This window comes from Triticum dicoccoides, chromosome 7A (assembly GCF_002162155.2).
Source record: "Triticum dicoccoides isolate Atlit2015 ecotype Zavitan chromosome 7A, WEW_v2.0, whole genome shotgun sequence".
NCBI classification, from domain to species: Eukaryota; Viridiplantae; Streptophyta; class Magnoliopsida; order Poales; family Poaceae; genus Triticum; species Triticum dicoccoides.
In genome coordinates, this window is record NC_041392.1 from 225427567 (window position 1) to 225438240 (window position 10674).

Genomic DNA, 10674 nt, shown 5'->3' on the forward strand with positions numbered 1-10674 from the left:
GTCCTTTGCTACAAAAAGGATTGGGCCATATTTCTGCACCTTGTTTACTTTTACTATTTGTTACCCGTTACCAATTACTTTATGACAAAACTATCTATTACCGATATTTTCAGTGCTTGCAGAAAATACCTTGCTGAAAACCGCTTATCATTTCCTTCTGCTCCTCGTTGGGTTCGACACTCTTACTTATCTAAAAGACTACTATAGATCCCCTACACTTGTGGGTCATCAAGACTCTTTTTTGGCGCTGTTGCCGGGGAGTGAAGCGCCTTTGGCAGGTGGAATTTGGTAAGGAACAATTTATATAGTGTGCTGAAATTTACCGTCACTTGTTACTATGGAACATAATCCTTTGAGGGGCTTGTTCGGGGTATCTTCACCCTAACCAGTAGAGCAAAGAGTTGCTCCTCAACCTACTGAACCTACTGAAAATGTTTACTTTGAAATTTCTTCGGATATGATAGAGAAACCGCTAGCTAATCCTTTCACAGGTGATGGAACATTACATTCCGATTTGCACCTAATCTACGTGGATGAAGTTTGTGGATTATTTAAGCTTGCAGGTATGCCCGAGGTTGTTATCAAAAAGAAAGTCTTCCCTTTATCTTTGAAGGGAGAGGCATTGACATGGTTTAGGCTATGTGATGATATTGGATCGTGGAACTACCAACGATTGAAATTGGAATTTCATCAAAAGTTTTATCCTATTCATCTGGTTCATCATGATCGTAATTATATATATAATTTTTGGCCTCGCAAAGGAGAAAGCATCTTTCAAGCTTGGGGGAGGCTTAAGTCAATGTTATATTCATGCCCCAATCATGAGCTCTCAATAGAAATGATTATTCAAAAATTTTATGCTCATCTTTCCCTCAGTAATCGCTCCATGCTCGATACTTCTTGTACTGGATATTTTATGATGAAGACTATTGAATTCAAATGGGATTTATTGGAAAGAATTAAACGCAACTCTGAAGATTGGGAGCTCGACGAAGGTAAGGAGTCAGGTATAACACCTAAGTTTGTTTTTGTTAAATATTTTATGGATACTGATGCTTTCTGTGAATTTAGCACTAAATATGGACTTGACTCTGAGATAGTAGCTTCTTTCTGTGAATCCTTCGCTACTCATGTTGATCTCCCTAAGGAGAAATGGTTTAAATATAATCCTCCCATTGAAGTAAAAGTAGTTGCACCTATTAAAGTTGAAGAAAAGACTGTCACTTATAATGATCCTGTTGTTTGTTGGGGGTTGGGTGCGACATATGCCAAAGGATGGCTTATCATGGTGGGAGCGAGTAGAACGTCGCCGGTGCCCGGAAGCGGGATGAGGCGTAGACACGAACGCCGACGTACTTTACCCAGGTTCGGGGGCTTCCTAGGAGATAATACCCCTAGTCCTACTCCGCGGGTCTCCGCATGATCACTAAGGCACTAGCGAGTACAATGGTGCTCCTCGAGCTGTATGCTAAAGGTAGGAGAAAGCAGGGCTAGCTCTCTCCTCTCTCTATGTGCGTGTCTAGGTCTAACAGGTTGGGAGCCCTTTGCATGGGTGCCCTGGGGGACTTATATAGGCCTACCCCAGGGGTACAATAGTAATCCAGCCGGGTGTAGGACTCGGCTGTCAGTGTCTCTGGTCGCCGGCTTCTCTGCCGGCTGCTGGGGCCCGCCGCCTGGTGGGCCTCGCTGACCGGTCTGGTACGAGGCCGACAGGCCGGTCCCGCCGCTCATGGGTTTTTTCCGGCTGCTTGTTACTATAGCCGTAATGCTAATGATGCATGTTTGGTCGGGGAGTCGTGGCTACAGTCCCGCCGTTTGGTGGGAGATCACTAGAGCCACTCCATGTCTCATCTGGTTAATGGTGCATGGACTCCGAGGGAGGAGTGGGCCGTCTGCTAGAGGCCGGCCTCCCTCAGGTTCGACTGGTCTGGCTCCGCCGTCTTCCGGGCTCTGGCTGCCTGGTAGGGCCTGCTGCCCGCAGGCCGTACCTACAGGCCGTCGTGGGAGCAGGGCTCCGCCTGACAGGGGTGACGTCATGGGTGGAGTGGCAACAGTGCCGCGTCGTCCGGAGATCTCCTCCTGTACGGGGCACTGTGGCCGTGCCACGCCCTGGATATTGGGATGATGGGCTACACTGTGGCCACATCCTGCCTTGTCTTTCTTAATGGGGCGCAAATTTTGTGGGCATCGTGGGCCGCCTGCTAGGAGCCGGCCGAGGGAGTCCTGGATTAGGGGGTCCTCGGACAGCCGGACTATATGCTTTGGCCGGACTATTGGACTATGAAGATACAAGATTGAATACTTCGTCCCGTGTCCGGGTGGGACTCTCCTTTGCGTGGAAGGCAAGCTTGGCGATTCGGATATGTAGTTCTCCTCCCTTGTAACTGACTCTGTGTAACCCTAGCCCCCTCCGGTGTCTATATAAACCGGAGGGTTTAGTCCGTAGGACAACAACAATCATAATCATAGGTTAGCTTCTAGGGTTTAGCCTCTACGATCTCGTGGTAGATCAACTCTTGTAATACTCATATCATCAAGATCAATCAACCAGGAAGTAGGGTATTACCTCCATCGAGAGGGCCCGAACCCGGGTAAACATTGTGTTCCCTGCCTCCTGTTACCATCCGCCTTAGACGCACAGTTCGAGACCCCCTACCCGAGATCCGCCGGTTTTGGCACCGACATCGGTGCTTTCGTTGAGAGTTCCACTGCGCTGTCACGATAAGGATGGATGGCTCATCTTGTTGTCAAGGACAACATCACCTCGGGGGGAGCCCTGGCTGTAGGCCAAAACCTCCGACTAGGCGGCTTTGTCATGACCGCCCGTTCGGCCGTCGCGCCGACGATGACTTCTCGGGTCATCAAAAACAGCCTCCACGTTGGCTCGGTATTCGCCGAGCAGATGGATCCAATAGAGCTCTCTTCCTTGAACGAGCCCTTGGATCGCATCGCCGCCCTGGGAGTTGGTATGGACTATGATCGGATCAGGCTCAAACCCGACCAAAGGGAGATTAACTCTCCGCTGGTCACCCATCAGATAGCGGTGGTGGAGGAGCAATGTAGCGATTCTTCCTCTATTCTGAGGACAAACTATGTCCGAGCTCTCCGAGCCGGATACCCGTCCACGGGAGGACATGGCCCAAGCTTCGAACCTAGAATTAGACAGCGGGCCAGGACTATTGGGAAACATCTCGGAGCCCGAACTGTTAAGCTCGGAAACTCCTCTGCCCCTGGGCCTCAGATCGGGTCAGGGTTCGGACCTTCATCCGCCCACCCACCCAGACTCAAGTGATCTTTCCCACATTAGACAAGAGCCCCAAGAGACAGTACATCACTATTGGGCCAGATTCCTCCTTGTAATGAGCAAGGTCAAGGACTATCGCGAGGAAGACGCAATTTCATTCTTTTGCAAAAATTGCACGGACAAGGGAATCCTCAATGCCAAAGTCGCCGTGACATAGCACACTTTGCTGACTTGGCGGCTATAGTACGGAAGTACTATGCGATGGAAAGCGCCTGGAAAACCCAAACAAAATTCTGGGACCCTCCGACTCTCACTAAACCCCCCGTCCGAACTAAAAGGGTGTACTCTCATAAGTCACTCGATCCAATTACAAAGAAACCAAAGCCCACTACAGGGCGTGGAACTGTATTGGTGGGATGGCTCAATGGGCCATGCAAAATTCATAGTACAACGGATACCATGCCAACACGCAGCCTTAGAGCATGTTGGATACTTTGGCAGGTGGCCAAGAGCGGCGAGGATATCCTCACCAACAATACAACAGAGCACCATCCTGTGGAAAATAACAATACAGTATTGACAGTCTTCGAGACCTTCGCGTCAAATAGTAGGCGCAAGTGAACACTCCGCAGTCTTGCCGAAGTCTGCCACGTTGCAGCAATAAATCCATGGAATGACACGGCCATAACCTTCAATGCCAGTGACGAACCTCAATTCTAAACAGCCCGAGCACCAGCCGCTTTGGTCCTTAGTCCAATTGTGGACGGCTTCCGGCTTACTAAAGTGCTCATGGACGGTGGCAGCGGATTAAACCTCATCTATGAGGAAACTCTTAGCAAGATGGAAATAGACAAGAGCCGCATTGAGCAAAGCAGCACGACCTTCAGAGGAATCATCCCTAGTTGGGAGGCACGATGTGCGGGAAAAATCACACTAGATGTGGTTTTCGGCATGCCGGAGAATTATAGGTCCGAAGAAATCACATTCCAAGTGGCCCCGTTCAGTAGTAGATACCACGCCCTTTTAGGGCGGGTGGCATTCGGGATCTTCCAAGCTATACCCCATTACGGGTACATGAAGCTCAAAATGCCCGGGCCCAATGGAATAATCACTCTGGCTAGTGATCCGTACATAGCACTTCGCGCCGAAAATAAAACCGCCACGCTAGTCCTCGAGGCGTTATCCGAAGCCCTTGCGGCCGAAGAACTAACTGCGCTGCGCTCCACAGTGGACATGGATGACGTGATACTCGACAAAAGACCCAAGTCCACCTCTTTTTAACCAGCAGACGAAATAGTCAAATTCCAGGTCCACCCAAATGACCCTACAAAAACAGCATCCATCGGGGCACAGCTAAACCCCACAACAGACGCCGCACTGCAGGATTCTTGCACGAGAATTGGGACATCTTCGCCTGGCATCCTTCAGACATGCCAGGAATCCCATGCAGGCTGGCCGAGCATAGCCTTAACATTCTAAAGGGGTTCAAGCCGGTCAAGCAGACTCTTCGGTGTTTCTCTGAGCCTAAGCAACAAGCCTTGGGAGAAGAGCTAGCCAAGTTACTCGAGGCCGGATTCATTCAAGAAATAAAACATCCAGACTGGCTAGCAAACCTGGTGATGGTACCAAAGAAGGACAAATCCTGGCGCCTATGTGTCGATTTCAAGGACCTTAACAAGGCTTGCCCCAAGGATCCCTTCCCCCTCCCCCGCATCGATCAAATTATCGACGCTACCGCAGGACATGACTCATTGTGTTTCCTCGATGCATACTCCGGATACCATCAAATTAAGATGGCGGAGTCCGATCAAGCCGCAACAACATTTATCACTCCATACGGACCCTTCTATTTTAACACCATGCCTTTCGGGCTCAAAAACGCTGGTGCAACCTATCAATGCATGATTCAGACATGCCTGGAAACACAAATCGGCAAAACAGTGGAGGCATACGTAGACGACGTGGTCACTAAAACTAGACACTTCGAATCTTTAATTGATGACTTGAGGCTCACGTTCGACAATCTCTGAACATATGACATCATGCTCAATCCGGAAAAATGCATTTTCGGCGTGCCCGCCGGAAAACTCTTGGGCTTCATCGTCTCCAACAGAGGAATTGAAGCAAATCCGGCTAAAATCCGAGCTTTGTCACAGTTGGCTATCCCAACAGACCTCAAGTAAATCCAGAAATTAACTGGATGCGTGGCTGCCTTAAGCCGCTTTATCTCCCGATTAGGAGAAAAGGCACTACCTCTTTATCGCCTTCTTCGACGCACCGAACACTTCGAGTGGACCGATGCAGCCACGACCGAATTGGAAGAAATAAAATCCGTATTGGCCACCAACCCAATCTTGGCCGCGCCAAATGTCGGCGAACCAATGCTGTTATATATAGCGGCAACACACCAAGTTGTAAGCGCAGTGCTCATCATCGAACGACAGACGGACGGACATAAGTTCCCGCTTCAAAAGCCGGTATACTACGTATCCACCGTCCTCACTCCATGCAAATCACGGTACCCACATTATCAAAAGATAGCATACACGGTCTTCATGGCATCCCGGAAACTACTCAACGACATAATAAATAACCGTGATGCCACGGGCCGGATTGCCAATTGGGCTATCTAGCTCCTCCCGTTCGACATAACATATAAACCACGGCAAGCCATTAAGTCGCAAGTACTGGCTGATTTCGTCATCGAATAGACGAAAGCCGAACTCCTAAAGAGTACGACGCGTACTCCAATTGGATCATGCACTTTGACGGCTCTAAGATGCTGGCTAGTCTGGGGGCAGGCGTCATCCTGACATCCCCCACCAGAGATACAGTCCAATACGTACTCCAAATATTATACACAAACTCCAACAATGCAGCAGAATATGAGGCCCTGTTGCATGGTCTTCGGATGGCAGTCTCCATGGGCATTCAACGCCTAGAGGTGCGTGAGGATTCGAACCTCGCAATATCTCAAATAAATGGAGACATTGACGCCAAGGACCCAAAAATGGCGGCTTGCCGCAACACCATCCTCAAAATGTGAGCTCGGTTCGAGGGGCTTGAATTCCACCATGTGGTCCGGGAAAACAATCAAGCGGCGGATATCCTCGCCTGCATCGGCGCTAAGCGCGACCCTGTCCCACCTAACATCTTCTTGGAAAGACTGTTTAAGCCATCTGTGGTATGGGAAGGAGAGATCGGCAACAACAGTCCGGACTCGACCACAACGCCGGATACCGAACACTCTAACGTAATCGGAGGCTCTGCCACCGAAATAACGCCTTCGGACCACGTGATTATGGCTATCATCGCCCCGTGGACAGAACCCTTCTTGGCTTACCTAACTAGGCAAGAACTCCCTGATGACCCAAAAGAGGCACGTTGCATTGTGCGGCGGTCTAAAACCTACAAGGTCCACGAGGGAGAGCTTTATAAGAAAAGCGTTACCGGAGTACTTCAAAGGTGCATCTCTGAAGAGGAAGGACGACAACTTTTGGCAGAAATTCATGCTGGACTCTGCGGCCACCATGCCGCAGCTCGGTCCCTTGTAAGCAAGGCCTTCCGTACATGTTTTTTCTGGCCGATGGCCCGAGCAGACGCACAAGATCTCGTTCAACGATGCGTCAGTTGCCAGCTTTTTGCAAACCAAAGCCATATGCCACCTACTGCTCTCCAAACAATCCCCATTACTTGGCCCGTTGTGGTCTGGGGGCTTGATATGGTAGGACCCCTTAAAGGGGAAGCCATAAGAAAAAAATACCTATTGGTCATGGTGGATAAATTCACCAAATGGATAGAAGCCAAACCAGTTAAAACGGCCGAGTCCGGACCAGTGATAGACTTCATATCCGGGGTTGTACACCGTTATGGCGTCCCCCACAACATCATCACCGATAACGGCTCGAACTTTACAGCTGACGATGTAAAAACTTGGTGCAGCAACATGGGCATTAAGCTCGATTATGCCTGTGTCTATCACCCGCAAACTAACGGTCAAGTCGAGCGAGCAAATGGTCTTATCATGAGCGGCATTAAACCCAGATTAGTGCGATCCTTGAAGGAATCAGATACGCACTGGGTGAAGGAGATTGACTCCGTACTATGGGGGCTGCGGACCACGCCGAATCGCACTACCGGATACACACCGTTCTTTATGGTGTACGACGCAGAGGCGGTACTGCCCGGCGACATCATTCATGATTCACCTCGAGTGCGCATGTACGAAGAGAAAGAAGCCGAGCTTGATCGGTAGGATAGTTTGGATGCCCTGGAGGAGGAGCGTGACGTGGCAAAATCCCGCTCCGCATTATATCAGCAATAGGCTCGGCGGTATCAAAGCAGAGAAGTACGGGCCAAAACTTATAACATTGGCGAACTCGTTCTGCGCCTACCGAAGAAGAAAAAGGACAAGCTCAAGCCCAAATGGGAAGGTCCCTTCGTTATTGACAAAGTTCTGACCAGTGGAACGTACCGTATGCGGGATGCATCGGATAATCGACTCAAGCCAAACCCATGGAACGCAACCAGACTCCGAAGGTTCTATGCCTAGTGCCGGAATCTATGTTCGTCTCCTTACCTCCATCAATTTTTCATATATCTGTTATCTGTCTTTTCTTTCTTTCTTTCTTACCTTTTTCTCCATGGCCTTAAAAGGTTAAAATATGTCTTGACTACACAATCTTGACACGCTAGGCGTGCTCATTATACCTGGGGGCTTCTTATACAGAAGCTTAATATAACTATGTTCCGGGATCTATGCCCCCCCGCACATGTGTTACTTTTCCACATGTACCTTTTCTTCGCCATTATATGCATCGATATGACTTAAGTTTTGGCCAAGCTGGGTTGCCTGGCTCTTGTGTTTATGCCCTACCTTCCCGTTAATTCGGCTAGGGCATAAGGGGAGCACCTCTGCGATTGTTACTTCCGGGTCAGCCGGATGTGTACCTCAGACTGGGTGAAGCCAAAAGCTAGCGTTCTTAAGGGAATATTCGATCGGTGAACAAAAGATGACTTTAAATTATTGCAATACATGCCCCCAGGTGTTTATATCCTGCGTCTCTTCTCGCAGTTCGTACATGCACATTAATGCATGCGTACCAAGGGAAAGGAACCCTTAATGGAACTATTCTCCCTGGAAGATGTTTCTTACTATCCATGTAATATAACACAGCTAGTTGGGTACTTGTCTGTTCAAGCACTAATGACCCCTACGCCTGGTTTCCATGTGTACCCCGGTTTTTACATAACTGAGCGGGTATTCGGATACACTCCGGACTGTCGGGTCCGGAGGTCGAAGCGAAAAGGTCCACCATGACAAATGATTTACAATCCGTCTAGGGATAAAATATGTCACTTGAAGTACACAGTCACTTAGACTGACTAAATTCTTCTTCTATACCATCCAACAGGCTGTCTAGCCTACAATCCTGTTGAGAATACTTTGCGGCTAATTTTACCTGGTCATATACCATACTAACGGGGATCTCTTTCCTATCAGACCCTACAGGTCCAACCTCGGCCATGTGGTTCGGGTCAGCCTTGGTATATCGTGCCTTCACCATGGCCCATGCTTCCCTTGCACCTTGTCGGCAGGCAGATATCTTCCATAATCGGAAGCGCTGCCGTGCTCCCTTGAGCATCTCTACAAGCCCCCCATGCCTCCTGGAAGGGAGGCGGATGGCCACAAGGCCTGGACAATGCCTTGCATCACCTGCCGAACTTGTTCGTGCAGTTGTGAGAGCTCTGGCAAAAGATCGCCCGCAGATCCAGGCATCTCCTCTTCAGGATGACCCGTCAGCATACCTACAGATATAACTCTGTTAGTCGATTTCTTCACCGAACTCTATAAAAAGTTCATTTAAGCACTTACCAAAAATGCTGCGTTGAAGCCTCTTATTCTCCTTTACGGAGTCAGCTAGCAGGGCCCAAACGTCTTTCATTTCAACGCCCAGCTGGGTATTGGCATCTTGGAGATCATTTTTCTCCTACCTAACCAGCGTCAGCACGCGCTCGCCAGCCTCTAGCTATCGTTGAGCATGTTGCTCATCCCCTCGCACGACCTCCGGATTCACTCCGGGGTCATCTGCAGAATCTATTGTTAGATTTGCATACATGCCAAATACTAACTGGTACATATCCTTCTTTTCGATAGAAGCAAGTGTTACCAGATGGGGCCTTCGTGGACTCCTTCATTGCGGCAACTGCGGCCCGCAGCTGGGCTTTGCACTCCTCCAGCTCTTGAGACAACTGGGTATTCTTCTCCGTAAGAGCCTACACAAACAATGATCCTTAAATCAGTTGTGTCAACTATTTCAAGTCTCAGGGGCTACTGATATATATATAATTATTAGATTTTCTTACCCGTATATCCTTTACATACTAGTCCGTGGCTCTGGCAAGACCATTTTGAGTAGCTCGGATGTACGCGTCTCCTGAGTTGAAGGCCTTGAACGCCTCTTCGGAGAAACCAGGGTCGCGGAATACGGCCCGGCGGCGCCTGTGATTCATGGCACTCTCCACTTCGGAATTCATAGCGGACAGCGTATCCGCATCCTCTATAGGAGGAACATCCAGTGTTGTCCCCACATTAGCATCTGCCCCTAAGTCCGGCTCTGGAGTCCGGCTAGTGGAGGCATGGCCGGAAGGCTCTCCGGGCACGGTCCAGCGAGCGTTTTTTCTGCCAGGAACCATGGACATTATTATATTTTAAAGACGACAAACCACGGAGCAGGGTTTTTTCACACCTCTGCGACGGTGTCTCAGTCCTGACTGCCTTCCTTTTAAGCCTATCCGGTTTCGGTTCCCCTTGCTGGTGAGGCACTGCGGGTTTGGCGTGGCGTCCCGAGGGCCTTCCCTGTAGGACACCATATGTGTGTGATGGGTGAAGTGCAAAAAAGGGATCCTTCTCGGAAGTTGGGACTCCCGTTTTACTTACATGCGATGCAGGGAGCAGGCCCAGATAATCGGCTATGATAGCCACCAAGGCACCGTTGTGGCTCAACTAATAGAACATCCTATCAATGAGTTCCACGAATATGTCTGGATCTTCTTCGAGTCCGGGTGTAACACCCCGGATGTAACCTTCCCTATTTGTACTCCAACTCTTGCCGTTTCCGGCGTTAAGTTATATTTATTTTCTCGGGTTCGGGTCTTTGTCTTCGTGTGTTGTTTTCGTTTTCATGCATCTCATATCATGTCATCATGTGCATTGCATTTGCATATGTGTTCATCTCATGCATTTGAGCATTTTCCCCGTTGTCCGTTTTGCATTCCGGCGCTTCGTTCTCCTCCGGTGGCCATTTCTAGCTTTCTTTCGTGTGTGGGGATTAAACATTTCTAGATTGGACCGAGACTTGTCATGCGGCCTTGGTTTACTACCGGTAGACCACCTGTCAAGTTTCGTATCAATTGGACTTCGTTTGATA